This window comes from Pipistrellus kuhlii, unplaced genomic scaffold (assembly GCF_014108245.1).
Source record: "Pipistrellus kuhlii isolate mPipKuh1 unplaced genomic scaffold, mPipKuh1.p scaffold_m20_p_9, whole genome shotgun sequence".
NCBI lineage: Eukaryota > Metazoa > Chordata > Mammalia > Chiroptera > Vespertilionidae > Pipistrellus > Pipistrellus kuhlii.
Genome location: NW_023425595.1, coordinates 35,040,428 through 35,062,624, shown reverse-complemented (window position 1 = coordinate 35,062,624; position 22,197 = coordinate 35,040,428). Strand labels below are relative to the sequence as shown.

The window sequence follows — 22,197 nt, the reverse complement described above, 5'->3', positions numbered from 1 at the left end:
TTCTGTAGCAGAGAAGCAGAAAGACATTTGATAGAGTCCATATACAGTGAAAAAGAAAATTCTATTTTTAAAATAATCTTCTATTTCTTTTTGTTTTGTTTTTGATCAAACTCTAATGCTATTCAAAGTACCAGTATGCAACAAATAAGGAGCTTGTGCCAGACACAGATCAATGCACTCCTCCCTGGAGAACGTCTTTGGTAAGAAAAAGAATTGCATGCGAACTAAGCAGAGTGTTACTGACGTAGCTGGTTCACATCGTTATGAGTTCTGCATCTTGCAGTGGACTGGCAGCAAGCAGCTGTGTAGACTGCATATAGCCTGCTGACCTATGGACCACATTTTGAGCAGCACTGCTACAGACAACCTCAGCCAATTTATACCTGGATTTTCTAAGGAGAGTCAGTTAGACAATAATCACATGCTGGTGGTGCTGGTGGGGGGGGGGGGCATCAAGGAAACTAGCATTCATTAAGTGTTATCATTGCTCCAGGTTTTTACATATATGATTTTATTTAATCTTTCTAATAACCCTGGGTTGGCAGTATTACCCTTCTGAATTCAGGTTCAGAGAGGTGCTAAACTAGTTTAAAGTCATGCCTCGTATAGAAGCCATGCAATGCATCCCTTAGATCTCTTGTAGCAGGAAGTATAACTGACTGATGGTTTCAGCTACTGCACCTCTGGGTCCTCACTGCATTCATGTCATCCTTCCTGCAGGCTGCTCCCAGCCAAGGACAGTGCACACAGTGATGCTAAGGTAGGCCCATTTGAGGAGGGGCGGGCATGAGACTCAGCCAAAGGGCAACTTTGGCTTGAGGACTTCCCATCAACCTGGATGAACCTTTCTTAGGCACTCCATGACTTTTCCTACCCCATCCTTCTCCCTCCCCTATCCCCTTCTACAACTATCATACAGTGTGCGTGCATCACAATCTGAAGGCTCTTCACACCTTCTGCTCCCTCCTCCAACAAAACTCTTGTACATCTACTCTCCTCTTGAAGTCTGCTTCTTATTGAATCCAAACTAATAAGGCTAGTCAATGTGGGTACTAATAATGGATCATTTGGGGGGAAGCGAATGTTAATACAGAACTAACTATAATGAGTCTAAATCATTGCATTTTACTTACAGTAAATGTACAATACAAGGAACACATTAAAAAGGTGCCACTGCCCAACCTTCTCTTTGCACCTGGGATAACACGCTAAGAGTGAGGACCAAAGGTGGAAAGTAAGGATGTTGATAGTGAGATTGACAGAAGTGTGTATGCTGGCAGATTTGCAAAACTACCACTTCCTGGTATCATTAACTTCATATTGAGTGACTTATGACTTTGGTTAAGTACCACTTTATAGGAACTGACTCTTGAGAGGCTTTAATTTTATGAAACATGTACTTTTTATTATTGCAAAAGCAATAACAGCAAAAAGCCAAAGCAAAACAAAAGGGGACCATGCTGCCAGGCTGTTGTCATAACCCCTGTGGGCAGTAATTTATGGATTCCTCAAATGGAAAGTCACGTTAGCAACTCTGCCAAGTGTCTCACGTGGATATGATAATGAATGAAATTGAGAGATATTTACTGAATATTCTGGTTAAGGTGATATGGTGGGGAATTCATCAGGATAATTAGATGTTATACATTTGTGAACTATTTGTCATATGAAGCAACTTCTTTTATATTCCCTTATCCCCGAGAGGTTAGGTTAGTATATTCAATGAATACTTTTTTGGCTGGTATATTCTAAAGGTACACACACTCTGTATATATTCTGAGGTTCAGATTAAAATTAGAAAACCAAGATAATTTATAATGTACAGGGAACTAGGATGATGTATTTTGTTTAGAAAAGGAGATTATATAAAAGTAAGATATTAATTAACTTTTAAAATAAATTATATTATGTATATTTTAATGGCCATAGTTTAGGGAGAAAAAGAGAATAAAATGACAGCATAATAATGAATGTCTTTGCTTTTCACATCTTTCATGTCTTACCATAATGAAAGATCTTAGACCCCTGCTAAGAGCTTTGTATTCTCTTGGACTTTTAAATTCAGATATTAATAACTCCTTTATAGAAATAAATAAAAAGCCCTGATGGAAGAAGTAAAGTGCATTAGTGTACATGTTATCTCTCTCAAGTATGAATTTAATGGGTATCTTAATAAGGAGATATAAACTAATGTCACTGATTAGGAACTATATCTACTCACATCTGTTAGAAGCCTTTAACGGGGCTTGATGGTGATGTCTGAATGGAATTACTATAAAGCAAATGATGAATTAGTGCTGGGGCAAAGGGACACATAAATGTGCCTCAGAGATGAAACAATTATGTTTTATATCACAAGTTAAAGGTCAACTCAAAAGACAGCACAGTCAGTCCTTAAGCAGGGCTAACCAATTTGGCTAAGCCCACTGCTTGGAACTTGCTGAAGCTAAGCTGTTTTGATAGCTGGGCTACAGGCTTCCTTGGCTATAATAACCCAAAAGTAACATTTACATGTTTTAAGTCTCTTTTAATCTCCTAAATACCATGAAGTGATGCTTATCAGAGTTTAAGACACAGGCTGCATTCTGCTAAGATGATTTCATTCTCAGGGGACATCATCATTATGAAGGCTTATTAAAAAGAGGTGAAAGTTCACAAACCTTTAAGAAGAATCCTAAGTGACATTACAAACTAAATCTAAAAAACCTTGTCTGTGGGCTTGTCTATACAAAGTAATTTCCTTTTCTAGGTTAGTTTAGGGATCAGAGATTCTTGGACTTTGGATAAAGTGACTACCACAATTAGTGTCAAAAACATAGACATCATTTCTCTTCTAATTAGGTTCAATTTCAACACTCAGTGTAAGGGCTTGACCTGCAAGTGGTAAATGCCCAAATACCCACACACTCACTTACTTCTAGACATTTGAGAAATAGTTTATTCTTTTAGACATGCTTTCAGGAAATATATCTATCAGTCCTTTCATTTATCCATAGCTTACTTTTATATTACATGTACTTAAAATGGTCCCAAAATTTGTTTTCAAAAAACATTTAAAAAATACTCCATACAGATTTATTTCAGTGACTTATTTAAAATTCCTCCTCTACCAAAAAGTTATTTAATTCCCCTAAGACTCATTTTGCAAATAAGGACAAGAATAAAAACCTGAGAGGGTTATTGTGAAGATTAAGGATAAAGAATAAAAAGTGGTTCTGCATGTAAATAATCAATACAAGCAGACATTCATTATTTGTGAAGCTTAGATAAATGAACTCCTAAGTTCTCTAGTTCAAAATTCCCTTTCTTCTGGTATATAACAATGAAATACCAAGTCCTTAGTAATGACAAATATTTCTCAGAAACTATAAGAATTCAATGAAATAGTGTCACTCATACTTTTTTAAAAAAAATTGTCGTTCTATAATTTTTATTTTTATTGATTTCAGAGAGGAAGGGAGAGAGGGAGAGAGAGCAATATCAATGATGAGAGAGAATCATTGACTGGCACCTTCCTGCAGGCCCCACAGTGGGGACTGAGCCCACAGCCGGGCATATGCTCTGATCAGGAATTGAACTGTGATCTCCTAGTTCATAGGTTGATACTCAACCACTAAGCCACACCAGCCAGGCTCTCCTCTAATTTGTAATGTCAAGATATAGCATACATATAGGAAAATACTTAAAACATATATGCAATATCGTTATAAAGCAAACCCCTGTGTAACCACCACTCAGTAAAAAAACAGAATGCTCCTGGTACCCCAAGAGCTCCCTATGAGCCCCTTTCTCACTGTAATCCATTCTCTCTCCTAAATGTAGCCACCATCCTTGTTTTCTGTTTAAATCTCATTCCTAAAATATAGTTTAATCTTGCCCATTTTGGACTATACACAATAGAAGAACTTGGTGGAGATTCTCCTTTGTTATGCTTCTTTTATTCAACATTATTATGTTTATGAAATTTGTCCTTATTATTGCATATAGCTATGATTTCATGGCTGCACAGTATTCCATTACATAATCATGGGTTACTTATCATGATTAATGATAAACATATTGCTGACAGATTTTAAGCTGTTTCTAATCTTTCACTATTATGAATAGTGTTGCCATAAACATTTTCACATGCATATCTTTAAGTTCACTGGATAGTGCCAAACTGTTTTCTAAAATGATTTTTATCAATTTACACTTCTATCACCTCTACTGTAAGAGTGAACAATTTATCATTCTTTAAATCATTTATGTGCTTAACAAGATGGGAAGGAATCATTGATTACTGCTGGAAAGGATCTAGGGTTTAGAAAGATTAAGAGACTTGCATAATGTCACCGTGAGCAAGAGGCAACACTGAGTTAGAGAACCAAAGAGTCAGAGGCAACTCTGAAGCTAGAACACAATTTAGAGCTCTTTATAACACATTAAGCTGCCTGTAAGGCAGTCTAGAAACAACTATCCTATATAATAAAAGGCTAATGTGCAAAACAACCAAACAGCGGAATGACTGGTCACTTTGATGTACACAGACCATCAGGGGGCAGACGTTCAATGCAGGAGTTGCCCTCTGGTGGTCAGTGTGTTCCCACAGGGGGAGTGCCACTCAACCAGAGGATGGGCTCATAGCTGGCAAGTACAGCAGCGGTGGCAGGAGCCTCACCCGCCTCCGCACCAGTGCTAAGGATGTCCAACTGCCGGCTTAGGCTCACTCCCTCAGAGAGTGGGTCTAAGCCATCAGTCGGACATCCCCTAAGGGCTCCTGGGCTGTGAGATGGTGCAGGTCGGGCTGAGGGATGCCCCTGAGTGCACAAAATTTGTGCACCAGGCCTCTAGTTATCTATAAATGTGAACACAAGGGGGACAAAGATAGAATTGGTAAGTGTAGTTGAGAAAAAGTCTACAAGAACATTATGTTGTAAAATAAAGATTTGTGAGCCCCATTATATAAGTAAGAGCAGTAAGGCCCAGAGAGAAATTTCTTGTACAAAGTCACAGTTATCAAGTGGCAACATTGAACCAGGAATTAAACTCATGTTCATTTGTGCCTGTGCTCCTAACAATTTGTTTGACCGTTCAAACAGTCACTATACGGTACACTGACTACCAGGGGATAGAAGCTCTGACCAGTAGGTTAGCTTGCTGCTGGAGTCCAGCTGATTGGGACTGGGCGAGATGAACTGAATTCGCCCTGGAGCCTTCCCATGGTCTCAACCTGATCGTGCACTGGTGGGGTCCCTTGGCCTGGCCTGTGCCCTCTCACAATCCGGGACTCCTTGGGGGATGTCAGAGAGCCGGTTTTGGCCTGATCTCCACAGGCCAAGCCAGTGATTAATAAACATGGGTTCTAGTCCCAAGTTCACCATGAAGCATTTGTACCATTTTGAGAATGTTAAGAAACCTCACTAGAACTCATCTTTATTTGAAAAAAAAAAATTAGTTTATATGCATAGATATATTTTATTAGAAAAGTATATGTACTCAATAAAGCATTCAGAAATAAAAGATAAGTATGCTAGAAAGACTACCTAAAAATCCTACAACATGAACATATAATCCCAATTTTGATAAATATCTGGGTAGTATTTCTCCCCCTAATAAATAGTAAATGTTTGTTTGGTGCCTTTGACATTTTTATTTTAATAACTGCAATCATACTTTGTATTCAACTCCAAAGCCTCCTTTCTCCACAATAACAGATGCGTTTCTATGTTATTACCTAACTTCATAAACGTTTTAATGGCTGTGGATGCTCCTTAGTTTATTTAACTTCCCCCTGGATAATAGCTATTTGCAGTTACGATAAAGCTCTTTTAACTGTTTTCAGAAAGTTAGAATCGTTTCCTTCTGATAGAGTTCCTAAGAATTACTAAATTGAAGGTGAAAATTCTTAAGAAATCTACTTCAGAGGAGAAATTGTGGGAATCACTTTTGAGGTTTTTGTGTGAAAGCCCCACTGTAAAGGAGTATATAAATGTGTGCTGTTGTTATTTTATACTAGTCCATATGCATTGGACTCATATAGACTCCTTATTTTCCTAATATGGTACTCTATAAATCTCTGCTTATTTTCTAGCAATCAAATCACTGACATAGCATACTGTTTGCAAGTAGTATCTTAAAGAATCTTAAAATCTTTTTGAAGTTGTAGCAAGCAAAAATACTTGAAGGCCATGATTTAAAAAAAAAAAAAAAAAAAAGGAACAGACTGAAACATGAGTGGTAAAGTTAAGAAGCACAGGTTTGAAGTCTATTAGGACTGATATGGACCTCAGGGTATATGAAGTTCAGCCTCCTCATTCTTTAGATGAAAAAGAGTGGGCCCCGTAGCAAGAAACCACTTACCCAACATATCAACTGGCAAGTTAAAAGAGATGGAATGGAACACCAAAATGTCTAATTGTTGATGTCATTCATGTTTGTTGGTTTTACTTTTTCTCCATTAAACATTTTTGGAAGTCCATGGATGACAAAATTTCATTCCTTCCATTGTATCTACCCAAGTTATTTAAATGTAAAATGCTCATCTGAGTTTATCATCCATACATCTTTTAAACTGACACCTATACAAGTATCTACAAAGTACTATAAATATAGAACTACAATTTGGGTCTATCCAAATAACTGTGGGCTGGTTAGAGAGAATAACTGTCTTTTCTCTCTTTCTAAAAAGGACGAGTTAGTAAGATATAGTATCATTAAAAGTTACAAAATCTAGAATTTCAAATCAACTGTGCTATCCTCTACTAAAAACTAGAGACCCTGAGTTTTGAATTAGAGCACTAGGCCCAAGTTTTGGCTCTACTATTTAAGGTCTGTGTGACCTTAAGGGGGTGCACTTAACTTCTTGAAAGCTTAGTTTCCATATTAGCAAGATGACAGCAGTAATTCTATACCTCATACGGTTATGGGAGATTATATGGAAAAGTGACCCGGGACCTGCCCAATGCCAGGCTATAAGCGTTATTATTATCTGTGTAACTATGTAATATGTAAGGAAAAAGAGATAAAAGTTTTATACTCAAAGCCCAATCTACCATGCTTAATTTAGGTGACTCAAAGCCTGACTCAGTTTTTATTTTTATAAGGATGAATAGAATAAGAGATTTGTAATTTTTGTATTAATACCTTGAATACATTAACATTGTATTTTTTTATGCAGTCCTAAAATGGCCTCACTGTATGCCATATGAGTTGAAAATATCAGTTTACTAATAGCAAATCAAAGAATACTTCTAACTTCGGGGGGCCTGATCTAGGAATGCAATATTCTACTTGATTAAAAATGAAATGTCTCAGAAAAGAGTAACATGTCATAGCCTATAAATGCAGATGAGGTGACAGTGAGAGTAGGATTTTATTGCCCAGAAACATAAATAAGTCATGTCATCAAGAGGCCTCGGGGAGAGACCCTGACTGATCCCAGTGTGTAAGTCACCTCTGAGCTCTGCTCCCACTGGTACTTCTGCCATGGATTCTGTGCCTTCCCCTCCCCGGGAGCAAACCATAATGCTTTGGAGGCCCAGCCTGCACGCTTCCTTTAGGAATACTTCCCAAAGACGTTTTCACATACCTGACTGTTAGCTCACCCTACGCTGCAATGCCACCGGGGCTAAAGGTTAGCTACCAAGGTTAGGAACCAATTCCTATTCATCCTTGTCTCCCCAGTGCCCAGCCCAGCACCTGACATACAGACAGTGATCAATCAGGAGGAAAAGAAACACCAGGAGAGTAAAGAGGAAGTCATACCAGTCATAGGAGTTAGATGAAAGAAAAGAAACATTTTATAGCAAATGAACAGTTGGCCAAGCAGAGGGAAAGAGTGAATAAGCGAGCCAGGCAGTGGGAGATGGGAGTTTAGAGACTTCTTCCAAAAGCTGTCTTCAGTCCAGCCTTTGCTGTACTGCCATGGCTGCTTTGATGCAGCAAGGGAGCTGACCATCCTGGAGAGGATGGGGGAAGAAAGGAGATGAAAACAGAGAAATAAAGCCTGACACCAGACCACCACTTAAGCAAATTGTTCATGCTTAGTTGCAAAACGTATGCATTATTTCCTTAGATCTTACATCATTTTGTGGATTCTATAGTCAACTTATTTTTGTAAAAGGTACAAAAGTGTATTGGTTATTCATACTAGTAAAAGAACGTGCAAATAAATATATGAACTGTTTCACTAAAAATCAAAGAGCTATAAATAAAAACGTGGAGATGTTAGGTTTCTCCTCTCATATAGAAAAGGTTAGCAACACACACACAAAAGAAAAACAAACACCAAATAAAAGGTTATTAACACATATTGGCAAGAGGGTAGAGAAACAGTGTCAAACTTTAAAATGTATATGTTTTTTGACCCAGCAATTAGATATTTGTCTTAAGGAAATAACTGAAAACATGTAGAAATATCTAAGTAGAAGAATGCCTATCATTGCAATGTTGTTCATTAATAGAAAGATCTTGGAAACAATCTACATGTCCACAACAAGGAAACTATTAATAACAGTGCACCCACAGAACAGAATGCAATGCAAACAACAAAATTTTATATAACTATAATCAAGAAAATGAAACTTCATAATATAGTTAAATAAAAAAGGTAGCATAGTATGTAAACATTTATATAAAATTTTATCTATTGAACTTAAATAAATAATATATATATGTATATTTGTATAGGTACAGGCAGGATCTCCAAGGTAACCCGAGGACCTACTGTATTTAGGAAGATGTTAACCAAAACATTACAATGGTTATCTCTGAGTAGTGGAAACCCTAGAGGTTTTAATTTTTTTCATTAATACATTTAAAAAAATTTATACTGCAATTGGATCATTTATATGGTAAAAAAGTTATTCTTATTTTGAAAAAAAAAGGAAAGAAATATTACCTTAACTAGAAACAAAATGCTCACTGGTAGTGATTTAGGTGTTTGAATAGTTTCCTTCCTATACACAGTACTTTCACTGATATAGCTAAAAAGGAAACTTTCTCCCCTTCTTTACTTATTCCTAACTTACATTTAAGTTGTAATCTACTTCCGCACATCTTCACCTCACTCTGTATTTGTGGAATATGGTCTTTCTTTTCCTTCCTTCCTTCCTTCCTTCCTTCCTCCCTCCCTCCCTCCCTCCCTCCCTCCCTCCCTCCCTCCCTCCCTCCCTCCCTCCCTCCCTCCCTTCCTTCCCACTTGAGGATTTGTTTTTGGTTTATTTAAAATTTATTTTAAAGAGAGAGGGATGGAGAGAGAGAGATAAACATTGATGTGAAAGAGAAACATTGATTGGTTGGCTCCTGTATGCTCCCCGACTGGGGCTCAAACCTACAACCTAGATATGTGCCCTGACCAGGAATCAAACTCACAACCCTTTGTTGTATGGGACAACGCTACACTGTACAGAGCCACCCGGCCAGGGTGGAATATGGTATTTCTTTATAACAATGACTATACTGCACTTTGCATTTCATTTATTTAGGAAACACTTAGCACAGACTGTGTTCCAGGCACTATTCTAAGTGCTTTACATATATTACTTAATCCTCATAGAGATAAGAATTACACATATAATAATAAGTATTATTATTATTATCCTCACTTTACAGATGAGGACACAGGTACAGAAAGATTAAGTAACTTACCCAAAATCACACAGCTAAAATGATAGAATATAACCCTTGTATAATAGTCTACCATAAATCCATAGCACTTAAAACACTCAGTTATGCTGAATTTATTCTAGCTCATTTTATTCCAGGATTTTGGCTTTTACTTGATAAATTTACATTAACTAGGGTACTAATTTTATTTCCCCTGGCAACTCAAGTCTGCACATCTTTAATTGTTTTTCTCTAATAGGAACCAACATTTACATGTAACACTTTTTAAACTTTATGCCCTTAAGTAGATTAAACCTAAGCTATGATAGTCACTTTGATGCCAACTAAAATGAAACCAAATTCACTTTTCATATATATATATTACTTTTCATAATTCATTTCATGAGCTTAACCATAAAAATATAGTCAAATTTATAATTGACCTTCTCTAAACTAAGCTCTGTGTATTTTGTATCAGTTGAGGTGCATTCTTTAAATAATACTCTCCCAGCAAAAAATGCCCCACGTGGTGCTTTGGAAAAGGATAACATCATTACCGAATAAACAGTTTATTTCTTTAGTTGAAGAAAATTATATGCCAGGTTAAAATATTAAAATGTGCAAAGTAAAAAGGCTGAAGTGAATTTTTTAAAATAACTAGGGTAAATGAAAAGATAGAAGTTATCAAATATTCTAAGCCAAATCAGATACCAAATTTATATTTAGCTCTAAGATAGCCACAGATAAAAGGGAAAACTATTGTTTAATATGTTTCTTTCTGTCTGAGAAAAGGAAACCAGCAAGTATGGGCCCCTGAACTTAACAGTCAGAAGATTAGGACCTGAATTTCCTTGCTCACTCTTTAGAGATTTAGTTTATCTAAATGTAAAATGCAGATAATAATAGAAAGACTAAAGGATAAAAGGATATGGGCAAGATCATTGACCCTAAAATAAGCTATATAAATGTAAGTTACAATTGTTTTATTTTTCATTTGGGAAGATACTTTTGGCATTGGATTTCTATTTTCAATTTAAAATGGGGGGGGGGAAATATCCAAATGAGGTATAAAAAAATTGTTTTATCTTGTCAATTTATTGCTTTCAACATTTGAAGAGTACAGTGGTCACAGCTAATATGTCATTAAAAATGTCTTAAGAAACTGGTTAGTAGCTGACATTGTTCTTAAAAAATTTAATAATAAACATAAATTACTTGCACCTACAAGAAGGTAATGTTATTCCTTAAAATATAGAATGGAACTTTTGGAAACAACTATGTATATTAATTTTCTACCTCAGTTAAAGCCTTAGACATAAGTCAATATATATTTAAAGAAATATTTAAATACACACATATCTAAATAAAAATAGCTTAATTAACCATCAACCTTAAGGAGGAAAGAATAATCTCCTGGCTAACTCACTCACTATTCTTTCTTTCTTTCATTAAATATGTATCAAATACTCAAAACATGCCCAGGCAGTTCACACAGACCACATTGAGGTCCAGGTATAAAAACTGGTAGTTGTGTGGTATTGGGGCCAATGATGGTACATGAGAATGGTGAAATTATAGACTATTTAAAAAATTCTGTTCTTCTACCTTCTTTTGTATTTTTAAAAATTTCTACAATTGACATATGTTATTATTGTTTCTGGAAAGTATTTCTTAAATAAAAAAGATACAGGGTGGTACTAGCATAAGAATAGGGTTTAGAAATAAATCCTCATTTTATAATTAAATAACTTTCTACATTAAGAGTACCAAGATAATTCAATGGGCAAAAACCAGCTTTTTCAACCATTTTTTTTTTTTTCTGGGACAACTGTACATTTTCATGCAAAAGAATGAAGTTGGACTCCTTCCTTACACTATGCCAAAAAAATTTAATTCAAAATGGATCACAGATCTAAACATATAAGTTAAAACACAGAAGAAACCCTAAAAGTGTTTAGGCTAAGCTTTCTTAGTTATGACACCAAAAGCATAACAAGAAAAGAAAAAAATTGGTAAAATTGGGCTTCGTCAAAACAAAAAACCCTTGTGTTTCAATGAACACTATCAAGGAAATGAAAAAGACAACCTGTGGAATAGAAGAAAATATTTATGAATCATACATCTGAGAAGGGATCTATGTCTAGGTTATATAAAGATTTCTTACAACTCAACAACAAAGATGAATGATCCAATTAAAAAGTGGGCAAAGGTTCTGTCTGAATAGACATGACTCCAAAGAACATATACAAATGTCCAATAAGCACATAAAAAAGAAGCTCAACATCATCAGTCCTTAGGGAAGTTCAAATCAAAACCACAATGAGATACCACTTTGCATTCAGTAGGATGGCTATAATAAAAAAGACAGAAAATAACAAGTGTTGGCAAGGACACAGAGAAATTGAAACATACATTGCTGGTGGAAATGTAAAATGATGCAGCTGTTTTAGGAAAGAGTCTGGCAAATCCTCTAAATATTAAACATCCTATATAATAAAAGCCTAATATGCAAATTGTCCCCTCTACCAGGAGTCCGACCAGCCAGGGGAAGGGAGGCCCTGGCCAGCAGCTGGTAGTTGCTAGGGCCCCTCCCCGTGCATGAATTCCATGCACTGGGCCTCTTGTAGTTATCACATGGCCCAGCAATTCCACTATCAGGTATATCCCTAAGAGTAATACAAACAAATGTCCCCATAAAAGTTGGTACATTAATGTTCATAGCAATATTATTCATATTAGGCTAAAGTGTAAACAACACAGATGATGTCTATCAACTGAGGAGTAAATGAATAAAATGTGGAATAGCCATACATAACTTCAAATTGCCCAGATGATTTGGCAATAAAAATAAGTGACTGATACATGCTAAAACATGGATGAACCTTGAACTCTGGTAAGTGAAAGAAGCCAATATTTTATGGTTCCATTCATATAAAATGTTCAAAATAAGCAAATATATAGAAATAGAAAGCAGCATGACAGCTACCTAGGGATAGAGGTCTTGGGAGAATGGTGAGTGACTGCTAAGGGGTATAGGGCTTCTTTTTGGGGTCATGAAAATCTTCTAAAATTGACTGTGGTGATAGTTGCACAACTAGATGAATATACTCAAAACTTACTGAATTATACATTTCAAATGGGTGAATTGTATGGTATGTGAATTATATATCAGTAAAGTATTTTTAAAAAAATATATAGATATAGGACTTAAAAATAGTTTCTACACTGCTGGAAAATGTTGGGGGCATTTTGACTATTAAAACATCATTGGCATTTTTATTCCCTTTTTTTTTTTTAAGTTAACTCTTTTTAAAATATATATATATATATATATATATATATATATATATATATATATATATATATATATATATATTATTGATATTTTACAGAGAGGAAGGGAGAGGGATAGAGAGCTAGAAACATCGATGAGAGAGAAACATCGACCAGCTGCCTCCTGAACACCCCCTATTGGGGACGTGCCCGCAACAAATGTACATGCCCTTGACCGGAATCGAACCAGGGACCTTTCAGTCCAGACCGACGCTCTATCCACTGAGCCAAACTGGTTTCGGCAGCATTTTTATTCTTGATGCCAAGAAGAAGTAAGAAATAAAATGCATTTTCTCCACATGTGTCATCTACACTGGACTGTATGCTGAAGAAATACACATGAATTTAAGCTGCTGGGTGTAAGCTGGCATCGATCCCTTCTAAATAGCTGTGCACTGAGAGCCCCGGGAGTAGTCAACTTTTAGTGAAAGACCATGTCCTTGGCAGAACAGAGGTTTCCAACAGTTTTTTTGGAAACTGAAACTGCTTTTACTTTCTATGAAGTTTTAAAATAACTTACTGGGATAGAGGTAACAGAGGAAAAGGAAGAAAGGTCATGAAGTCCCCAGGATTCTAATCTTAGTTATTCTACTTCACTCATGGTCTCAGGATCTCATCTGTAAAAGGCAAATTACTATCTGTGCCCTAACCACTCATAGGATTGTAATAAGATCTAAATTGGAGGAAGAAAGAAAGGAAAGAGGGGAGGAAGGAAGGCAGAAGAGAAGAGAAAAAGGAAGAAAACAATATCAGTGGGTTATAGCTGGATTTGACCTCAAAAGATTTTTCTTGAATTCTATTTGCCATAATAGCTTGTCATAGCAGCAGTAAGCATAGAAGCAGCTCAGTTTTTCTCTCTAAAGACAGAGTTGGTTATCATACTTTACGGAGTATGAAATGAGACACAGAACTAAAAATATACCAAAAGCTATTTTATTCAACTAGCGGCCTGGTGCATGACATTTGTGCACAGGTAGGGTCCTTAGGCGTGGCAGGGCTGATCTGTGGGACAACCAGCAGGGCAATTGGGTGGCCCCTGCTGGCACCTGCCTTGGAGGCGACCAGTGGGGTTATAGGGGGAGGAGAGGGAAATGGCCCAGGTCTGTTCACCGGCCCGCCCTGCCCCCCACCGTCCCCACAGGTCGCCTCCTTCTGCAAACACCCATCTTGGTTGGCCTGGGGCCTGCAGGTTGCAGGCAGCTCCTGCATTGAGCATCTGCCCCCTGGCTGTCAGTTAATGTCATAGCAACTGGTAGTTCCACCAGTCATTCTGCCATTCCGTTGATTTGTATATTAGGCTTTTAGGATAGGATACAAATGTAAATCATTAGTATTTGTAAACTGTATCCCAAAGCATTGCTCTTAAGTCCCTGAGCTTTTAAGCAACAGGGAAGAATCCACTGATGTCCTGATGACTTGTACTGCATAGTATTAACCTGAATTCAAACTGGTAAGTCTCTTATCCAATGTTTCCACATTTGGGGAACTGGCATATGTGTCTTGGTTTATCTAACTTGAGCAACATAAGTGTTTCATAGGAAATCTAGATGGCCATTCTCTAGATAGTGATTCTCAAATCTTTTGGTCTCAACATCCCTTTATGCTCTTAAAATTATTAAGGACCCAAAAGAGCTTTTGTTTATGTGGTTCATAATATAATATATTAGAAGTTAAAATTCAGAAAAATTTGAAATATTTATTAATTCATTTTAATATAACAATAGAAATCTATTACTTGCTAATATAAGTATTTTTAATAAAAAATGGGCAGATTTTCCAGAAAGGGACTTAGAGAGATGAGGGACATTTGTTTTATATTTTTGTAAGTCACTTTCCCAATGTCTGCCTTAACAGAAGACAGCTGGATTCTTATGTATTCATCTGCATTCATTTTGTTACCATATGTTGTTTCATAAGAAAATCCCGCCTCATATAAATACGTAGTTAGAAAAGAAAGGAGTACTTTATAGCCTTTTCAGATAATTGTGGCTATTCTTCTCTGATACCCCAAACTCATCAAACAGTATGTTCTTACAGGTTAGAAACAAGGTCAATCTGAAAACAGAATATACTTTTACATCATTTTTAGCACTTTGAAAAGCTCTTTACCTGTACATGATTTCATAGCATCCTACAGTGGTCACTTGGAAAATATTGGCTCTCTGAATTATAAAGATTTTAAATGCTGACACATTCATTATGAAATATTTAAAAATCACAGTTATTAAAAATCACTAGCAACCTCATCAAAAACATATTTAAGGAATGAGAAGCTGTCAATCTCATGGGGCAAATGCAAGTTTTCCAAAATACGAATTTTCATTAAAAATCTTAAGTTTTATCCCTAGCCAGTTTGGCTGAGTGGATAGAGTCTCAGCCTGCAGACTGAAGGGTCCCAGATTTGATTCCAGTCAAGGGCCCATGTTCAAATTGTGGGCTCAATCCCCAGTAAGGGGTGTGCAAGAGGCAGCCAGCCAATCAATGATTCTCTCCCATCATTGATGTTTCAATCTCTCCCTATCCCTTTCCCTCTGAAATCAATAAAAATATATATTTAAAAATATATTAAATTTTATCATCTACCTAAGTCTGAACAGTTTGTTGATCGTCAGGAAGGCAGGCAGGCGAGATGTTCTGGATTGTGAGAGTTGGGAGCCAGATGTCCTGGATTGTGAGAGGGATATCTGACTGCCCATTCAGGTTCGATCCTAGTAGGATATCCGACTGCCCTCGAGGATTCCCAGATTGGGCTGAGGGCATACCTCTCTGTGCACAAATTTCGTGCACTGAACCTCTAGTCCTATCTAATAAAATAATAATATCTTATATAATCTTATATAATAAAAGCCTAATATGCTAAGTGTCCAGCTGACCAGTTGACTGTTCAACCAAAGTATTGTATGTTAATGATATGCTAAGGCCACTCAACTGCTTGCTTGACATGTACTGACCACCAGGGTGCAGACAGTTGACCTGTCGACCAGTTGCTATGACAAGCACTGACCATCTGGGTGCAGATGCTCCAAATGGTAGTTTAGCTTGCTGCTGGGGTCCAGCTGATTGGGACTGAGTGAGATGGGCTGGACATACCTTGGAGCCCTCTTATGGTCCCTCCCCAGCTGGCCAACCTCTTACGTCCTCCCCGGCCCCAAATGTGTTCGAGTGGGGTCCCTCAGCCTGGCCTGTACCCTCTCACAATCTGGAACCCTTCAGGGGATGTCAGAGAGCCAGTTTCAGCCTGATCCTGCTGGCAGGCCAAGGGACCCCACTGGTGCATGGATTCATGCATCGGGCCTCCAGTAAGCATATAAACATGAACTGATACTTCCCACTTCAAAAACACACACAAACCAACAACTCCATATCCCACAGAATAAACAGATTAAAGAAAAACACACACAAAAAAACCCCCCAACACCTGGCCTTCACTCCATTTTCATCCTCTGGGCTAAGGGACACACCCTCAGCTCATGCACAAAGGCTGAGTCATTTTTGATTACTCCTTTTTTCTCTTCTCTCAATTCAACCCATTAGCTCATCTCCCATAATGTAATTTTACTAATTTGTATTAAGATATAATTGACATATAACATTATGTAAGTTTTAGATGTACAACATGATTTGATATACATATATATTACAAAATAATCACTACAATAAGTCTAACATCTATCACAACACATAGCTACAATTTTTTTCTTGTGATGAGAACTTTTAAGATATACTCTCTTAGCAACTTAAAAAATATAATAAGGTATTATTAACCATTGTCACCATGCTATATATTACACTCCTAGGACTTATTACGTACCTGGAAGTTTGTACCTTTTGACCACCTTCACCCAGTTGGCCACCCTTTCACCTCCTGCCTCTGGAAATCATCAAACATGTTCTTTCTATCTGTGGTCAGTTCTTGTTTTAAGATTCCACATATCAATGAGATCATACAGTATTTGTCTTTCTTTGTGTGATTTACTTCATTTAGCATAATGACTTCAAGGTCCATCTATGTTGTCGCAAATGGCAAGGTTTCGCTCATTTTTATGGCTGTCATATAAATACAGTGGAATATTATATATGTCTCATTTTCTTTATTCATTCATCTACTGGCGGGCACCTGGGTGGTTTCCGTCTCTTGACTATTGTAAGTAATGATGCATTAAATATGGGGCGGAGTGCGGATATCTTTTCAAGTTAGTGTTTTCATTTCTTTTGGGTAAATACCCATAAGTAGAATTGCTGGATCATATAGTAGTTCTATTTTTAATTTCTTGAGGAATTTCCATAGTAGCTGCACCAATATACACTCCCATCAACAGTGCACAAGGGTTCCTTTTCTTTCCATCTGCGTCAGCACTTGTTATTTCTTGTCTTTTTATAATAGCTATTCTAATAGGTGTAGATGATATCTAAATGTCATTTTGATTTGCATTTCCCTAAAGATTGGAGATGTTTAGCATCCATAATATATTTTAAATCTGTTCACTTCTCTCCATCTCTATCCCTACTATTCCAGTCCAAGCAACTATCCATCCTCATCTGATCTTTTGAAATATCCTCTTAGGTGCTGACTTTGCTTCCATTCTAGTCCTCTATGATCCATTAGAGCATCTAGAATGCTCTTTGAAAAAATAAATCAAATCACACCACTTTCCTGCTGAAATTATTCATTGGCTTCCCTTCATATTTAGAATAAAATTCAAACTCGTTACTATAATCTCTAAGGTGTATATGATATGCTCCATAATTATCTCTCCTCTTAATTACTATGGTGCTATCACATTAGCTGGTTACTTAAACACATCAAGTTTTTCCTACCTCAAGGCCTTTGCATTAACTGTCTCCATACCTATAAGGAACTTACTGATTCGTAGCTCATTGTATGTCTGTTTCCTTGTCATCCCTGTGTTTTAGCTCAATTATCGCTTCTTCAAATAAGAAAACTTTATTTGAAAACTTTATCTAAAGTAGACCCCTTTTTAGTTATTTACTATTATATCATCTAGTTAATTTCTATCACAGCACTTATCACTGCCTAAAATTATTTTGCTTATTGTCTATCTCTTTGCATTAGATTATAAGCTTAATGAAACAGGGACTTTTTAAAAACAAACAGCTTTACTGAAATATCAGGCCTGGTGCATGAATTTGTGCATGGGTGGAATCCAGCCAGCCTGCCCCATTTGGCCAATAGCAGCCGGCAAGCCAACACTGCCCCTCTCAGGCCTGTTGGCCAGCTACAGTATGCATCATAACGACAGTTGTTTTGGTCGTTCTGTTCATTCCAGTCACTGGCTTTTATATATATAGAGACCATGCAATTCACCTATTTCAAGTATGTGATTCAATGGTTTTGGGTATATTAAATTATTTTTTAATAAAATTTGTCATTTTAGCCATTTTTAAGTGTATAACTCAGTGGCATTAATTCGCAATGCTGTGCCACCATCACTACTTTTTCCAAAAATTTTAAATCATCCCAAATAGAAACTAGAAGCTTTAATAACTCTTTCACTTCCCCTTCCCCCAGCCCTTAGTTACCTCTAATCTACTTGCGATCTCTATGAATTTGCTTCTTCTAAATAATTCATAGAAGTAGAATCATACAATATTTGTCCTTTTGTGCTTACCTTACTTATGAGGAAGTGATCTTGGGTGTTTTATTTATTCCTCTTCAGTTGAGACCTAACTCAGTACATACAGGGTGGGGTCAAAGTAGGTTTATAGTTGTTCAGATGGAAAATAATACAATAATTAGCAAATAACACCACAATAGTAAAATCTGTTTCAAGTACTCGCAACTGTAAATCTACTTTTGCCGCACCCTATATTCAGCTTATGGATGCTTAACAAATATTTGTTGAATCAGCCAACTCATCAATTTTAAGCAAGTCACAACTTTTCTGAAACTCAGTTTTTTAGCCGTGTGATGGTGCTATATCACAATTCATTCACTTATTAAAATATCTTTTGAGAATTTGTAGTGTTTCAAGCATTGTGCTTACTCATGAAAATCTCATAACGTGCAAAATGGATATTCAGTTCCTTTTATGTTTGGGAAAGTCATCTTTTTTTATTTTGTGCAGGTTTAGGATGGAGATATAAAAAAACAATGAAGAATATGTCAGATTATGTGATACTACACTGGAGTGATGGATGTCAAAAGCCATTCTGTTTTCAAATTCATTTACTATTAGCTGTTCTTTTCATGTTGTAGGGTGATAACAGGGTCACATGAATATATATGTATGGATATCATAAACTATAAAGCTCTCCCTAAGATAAAAGTATTGTAATTTTTTGATTTACTACTTTTTATGCCTTGGGAACTAAAAGCTATACACAAATTCTAATATACTTATAAAAACTTACTGACAATTATGGCAGGATCTGGTTTTTAAGTCAATGTTAATTACACTGCACCTGAATTTTGCCAGGCCCATTCATATGGCGTTAAATGCCGACCAACAAAGAGTGCTATTTCCAGACAAAGGGCTGACACTTGAAAAATATTAGCAAACGGTGCTAAAAATGAGCCATTTTGCTTTCTGCACTTGCAACACCAGGCCAGCACGCACACCTTCAGACAGCAATGACAGGAAGAGGGCAAGCAGGCCTCACTAATCCTCTCAGCTCTTCAAACAACACTTTAGGATTTCTACTTGAAGGCCTGTCTTTCTAAGCTTGTGCTTTCAAAACTTGGGCTGGACTGATCCCAAATACTGAAGTAACAAATATTACTAAATTCTGTCATTTCCTCTACCAAAAAAAGTGATTTTACTACTACTTCTGGTTGTGATGAAAGGTCCTATTGACTATTCATTCAAATCCTTAACCGAGCTATGGATTCGGTATTAAATGACTTCACTACTTCTTCTCTGGCACTTAACACATGCCAGTGCTTTCATCCACCTCCACTAACGTGGCTTACAGATTACTGAGGTGGGGCCGTTTTAATAGTGTGATTTGTTCACATCTCTAGAGATGGGATATAAATGAGACTGGCTCAGAAGACAAACTCCCCTTTGACAACATGTATTGGATATATGTTTAGAAAATGAACCTTCAAAAGTTAGAAATATCTTCCTGATATACTACCTGGATAGAAGCCGTGATAATTAATGGTTCTTTAATTTGCTATAAGTTGAAATGTAATAAAGTGATGGTGGAAAGGTCAAAGACAGAATGAAACATTCCCAAGAAATAGTAAGAGGTGGAAAAGAGTTGAAGCAAAGAAAGGTTAAAGGGCATAAAGTTGCTAAAAGTTTCTTTCTAAATGCTAAGAAAGGGGCTTCCTGAATGAACTCTGAAACTTAAGGAAGTCTGTTTATGAGAAGCTTTTGTCCTCTCCTTTTAAAACTGCCACAATAGCTATAAAAAACCCCACAGTGGTTAACCTATGAATCTTAAACAAAAACGCAAATGTAATCTCTCATTTTCAAAAAGAGTATAAAGTTACAGATGATACAGAATTACTAGAAGTAATCCAGTTTTTAAACAGATGAATAAAATTAGTTCAACCTTTTTGTGGACTTGGTTCAGTTAAGAATAAAGTCAGAGGCTACTTGGGAAGTGCTCCCCAGTGAAGACCAAACAGATACTAAGAGCCTAATGTGGAGGGCTGACTTCACCCAATTTTCCATGCACACAATCAGCCTCCATCTGTGTCCTGTTTTCAAAACAAGCTGGACTATTCTTAGAAACTCTTTACACCAACTCTTGGCATTCCTATTGGGTCCTAAGAAGAAAGAACTGTGCGCATGCATGCATGTGTATGCATGCGTATGCATGTGTGTGTACGTGTGTACGTGTGTAAGTGTGTGTGTATGTATGTGTGTGTGTGTGTGTGTGTGTGTGTCTGGGACTTATGAGGAAATCCAGGCATTTTGGCCCTACCTTTAATTAGGAGTAGTTTTCACCTGGAATCTTCTAACAGCCTTCTAACCTAGAGCCTAGGTGCTTAGAGCAAGAAAAGGAAAATAGGATAAGAGAAGAACCTCTGAACTCAGATCAGAACTCAGTTCTACTAAATGAGGCCAATGTCATTAATATCCTGACTCCCAGACTCTGGACCCCAATATACATGTCCCCTAATTTACTTAGACTTCTTTGTCCTTAATGCAACCTTAGTCTGGTCAGTTCTGTCTCAGCACCGCCTTTTTCATAGTATGACAACCGTGGTCAGTAGTGTGAGCTTGGCAGCCTTGAAATGCAAGTCCTGTTTCTTAGACAGAGATACTTTTCTGCCAAAAATGGAGAGAGGGAAAGCATCAGTTGTGGGAAGAATGGCACATGGAAAGATGAGTAACAGGCCAGAGGCTCAGAGCAAGGCTGCCTGCCTGGAGTGCAGAACATGAGCTGGAGTGGTAGTAACAATAAAAGCAGTGTGACCGCGGGCAATGAGTGTGAGGTTTTAAAGCAAGTGATTAATTGAGGACCTCAAAGTAGAAATTTTATCCAATGGCAGAAAAGGATAAGAATCTTAATAAAAAAACAAAGTAGGAAATAAAACATTAAGCTGAGATCGAATGAGGAGAAAAAAGGCAAAGATGATACCATAGGAAGAAATAATTTTAGATCTACCAGGAATGACTAAGGGAATTCATCCTGTTTGGTGAATCTTTAGATTCACATAGATAAAAGGCAATTTTGGTTCATGTACATAAAAAAGTCATGAACATTATTGTTGCTATTAAATGGAGAGATCTGAGGATACAGTTTATAATGTCTTTCAATAGCAGCCAAACCCTGGATACTCATCCATGTTCTCTTCCAATTAGAAGGATGTCCAAATAAAATCAGAGCACCGAAGCTGACCTTCCTGTACAACTAGGACGTTTATGGAAATCTACCTCCTGAAGCAGAGCCAAGGGTGCTAAGGAAACGCTGCATGGAAAACGCAAACCCAAGTGAGCATGTTAGTCTTTCTAGGGCTTGTGAAAGACATTCTTTAAATGAGATGTTAACTGGTGTGGTGTTGAGAGAACCACAAAAATTCAAGACAGGTTGGGGGGACCATGTGCTTGGTCTTTTCTTTCTGGCCCTGGATAAGGTGAGGAGACCACAAAGGACTTGCCAAAGCCACTAAACTTTTACTCCATAAACAATTCCCAATGCAAAGTGAGCCCCTAGAAGTGGTCTAAGAGGAGGAAGCTATTACTGGTCAGCTGCAGAGGAAAAGGGTTGTAAAGTCCACATTCAAGTCCAGTCTATTAGCAGTAACAACCCAGTAATGGCTCCTGAGTTTAGGACTCCAATTTGTACCCATTGCTTCAC

General features: G+C 37.0%; 1 protein-coding gene across 5 annotated transcripts in view; it reads right to left on the bottom strand.

The window, feature by feature from the left end:
* UVRAG (UV radiation resistance associated) overlaps nucleotides 1-22,197 on the bottom strand; it is a 261,973-nt gene that overhangs the window by 66,369 nt on the left and 173,407 nt on the right. The window lies entirely within an intron of this gene.